Raw genomic sequence first — 3,284 nt, 5'->3', positions numbered from 1 at the left:
GTAAGTTGTGTTTGACAGTAATTAACAAAAGGACCCAGATGGCTTATTGCTTAATTGGTTGAACAAAGCAAGAATGTGGTGTTTCCTGCTTCCTTAACCATCCCCATGATTTATTACTTTATTACACGAGTGGCTGTCAACTTAGTCCCTGGCTGGTGCTTAAAGACCCTTAATTTAAACAAAACAGATGCCTCCATTTAGTTCTCAAAGAAATTCAACCTTTCCCTCATAGTAACCCAGTGTTCAAATTCTTTTATCTGTGGGCTCTGCTCTGATTTTATCCACAATGATCAATTTAAAAATAGAGAAACCTAGCAATCGAAGATTGGATTCCAAAGAGTTTCCCTTGTACATCTGAATTTTATGATTGGACTTGGTTGTTTGGGTTTTAAGATTGAATCATCATCACCCCCACCAAGCCCACCATCATTATTAAGTATCCCACTGTAGAAACAGAAGGTATTCAGCCAACAGTCTAGAGTCCAACACTCTTTGTGCTCTTCCACAATGTCATCTCTGGAGGAGCCCTGCTCTATTTCCTCTTGGGTCTCAATGCCATAGATCCCAATGGCCAACTGAGAATCCCAACTCCCACCGACGTCAGATATTACTCCAGGTCCCCAAGGATGGTGTGTGGCTGCACCAGAATTTGACAGAATTAGAGATGGTGTTACTGTGCTCACTTTAAGGGGAACCTTGCATCTTCCACTGAAAGGCCACGAAAAAGCCAGTTGGACACAAAGCAATCTTTGACCGGTCACTAAATCTGGACGTTGGCATGGACCGCCATGATGGGCACAGCTCTACATATTACGTGCACTGTTTTATGCTTGTTCTTTAAAAGTTCTGTGTTATCTCTTCTCAGCCTTTGGCTAAGATCAAGTGTAGTATCTGTTCTTATCAGTTTAATATCTGATACGTCCTCTATCCAAGGACAATATATTAAATGGATTTTTGGAGCAGGGAGTTGAAATAGGAGCTAGCTCCGTCCACTCCACGCATGTACTTCCAGGAACGGTGCACCAGAAAGAAAAAAAAAAAAAAAACCTCTGTTTAAAAATGCAACTTGTTTGGCCAAAGCCCAAAGCACCTACAAGTCCTGCCATGATTATTCAAATGCCTCAACTTAGGCATATTTCAAATGATAATGTAAAGCACAATTGCCAAGGAGGTGATATTTCCAGGATTCTAGAATCCTCTGCCATTTCTATATTAATAATAGTCCCTCCAGTCTCCAATCCTCTTGCAGTTTCAACCTCTTCTTCCATGGAATGTGCTCTTTAAATATGGAAGCATGTCCTTAGCACTGTTTTAAATTATGAGGATCTTTGCTGTGCGGTAGTTCTTTCCACAGGACTGAGTTGTTGATGTTTTCTCATCATCAAAGGCTCTACATACCACCAACACACTATGCTACAGTGACACATGAGCAGCTTGCCTGACTTCCTTTGGCTTAAAAACAGAGGCATCATGATCACTTTACTCCTAGGGTGATAGTTTGCAAGCTTAGCCCAAATAGATCAGATTCACGTTTGAAAACTAAAGTTTCCCAGCAATTCCTGAACTGTTCGGCTAAGTGGTGGGCAACTAATATTCCAGAACCCAGGACAGATGCTAAAATAAAGGTGACAGGGCCAATTCTGTTGCAGCTTGGGCTTATGAAAACTTTTAACTTTACAGGAAAATGTGAGCAGGGGTGGAGCACCTTTACTTCATTGGGAGGCCCTCACGAAGTCACTGCTGACCCCTTCCTTTAGGAATAGGCTAAGGGAGGCATTGCTCAATGTCTTACTTAAATAAGACCCAGGAAAGCCTGAGAAACGATTTTTAAAGTCATAACCCGTCCAGCTGCACCAATGCTGACCCTGTTCAGAGGGTGGAAAAGTATCTGTTGTGTGGGAGGTGGGCAACTATTGGATTATCCAACCTTCACAATTCTCCAACTCTAGCTGTGTGGCTGCAGGGGGACCTGTCTTTTCCTTCCACAAAATTCCACCCCTGATTGGATCCAGGGAGGACACTTGACCTAATTGGGTCAATTGGCACATTCACCAATAATTTTATTACCAAGACTAAGAAATTAGTCTCTCTAGAAGAGACTTAAGAGACAATGTTAGAATGCATGAGCACTGAACAAATCAGTTAATTGCTCAAATTTTCAGCTGTTCTCAGCCTCAGCCCTTCTCCTGGAAGAACCCACAGTATAAAGGCACAGAAATACCAACTATTACAGATGTAGGATGACAGGTTGCTAGAGATGCTGCCAATAGTGGTGCGGGTTGTGGCCTTGTCTTGAGGAGGCAGCAGGGGCCCTACATCGAGGCTCTACCGAGACCCAATGGAGATGATCCAGGACCTATGGCCTCTGAAAACAGCTGCATCTAGGGGGAAACATGAGATTAAATGATGGGAAAACAAATCCTGCCAAAGCCCCAAATTTGATTCTCTCCATCCTTAGTCCTGCAGTAAAGTTAAAGCACAGGCAACTAAGAAAGAGATGCCAAATTCACCCTTCAACACCAGAGCGTGTAATAGTGACATTGAGTGTTCTGGCCCTCCCACAGGTCTTGCAGCCTCAGTGTGCTCCTGATGATCTTCCAGTTGGTGGCATCTGCATTTCTTTGTCTGAGGGTTTTTCTCAAAGATAAAGAAGGCTGCGTTATGATGTGGGGCAAGCCATGGAAGTCAACCCCCAGGAGCAGCCCTCAGTCAGTGACAGACAAGAGCTGGAGTATAAATACCTCAGCTCCCTCACCTCCCCAGCAGGACCACCCTGAGGTGCGTGTTCCACACCATTTCCCAGAGTTTACTATGAGATTAAGTTCTTATTACCCAAATGGTCAATGGCCTAATAGTGCCTCTGTCATTGGCTACATTCCCTTCCTCACACCCCTACTGGTGCTTCCTAAGCTCACCTTCCAGATAAATCTCTTGCACTCAAATCTTCATCTCCTTGTCTCCTCATAGGGAAAACCACCCTAGACACATGGCTTGGCCCACCACAAGCTTCCGTCTCTGAGAGTTAGTTTGCTCATCAAATTCCATTCTTTGTTTATCAGTAGTCCCACCTCATGCACAAATACCCCGACTCCCCTGAATTGAAATTACCCCACCAAACTGCAAGACCAGAGTATGAGCTTCAGGGAAGTTGTGTCCCGGAAGGAAGATACTGAGTAAGGGGCACATGGTCAGTCCTTATCCCAAGTTTATCAGTCATATTAGATGTCCTTCCTCCCTGGGGAAGCAGGAGTGAGGGGTAGAGATGCCACTAGTGTTCCACTAAT

General features: G+C 44.1%; 1 pseudogene; it reads left to right on the top strand.

Moving 5' to 3' along the window:
• The first annotated feature begins 853 nt into the window (after window positions 1-853).
• LOC116666673 lies at window positions 854-1,028 on the top strand (annotated as a pseudogene).
• Window positions 1,029-3,284: the final 2,256 nt, after the last annotated feature.

This window comes from Camelus ferus, chromosome 1 (assembly GCF_009834535.1).
Source record: "Camelus ferus isolate YT-003-E chromosome 1, BCGSAC_Cfer_1.0, whole genome shotgun sequence".
Taxonomy (NCBI): domain Eukaryota; kingdom Metazoa; phylum Chordata; class Mammalia; order Artiodactyla; family Camelidae; genus Camelus; species Camelus ferus.
This window is presented reverse-complemented; position numbering and strand designations above follow the sequence as displayed.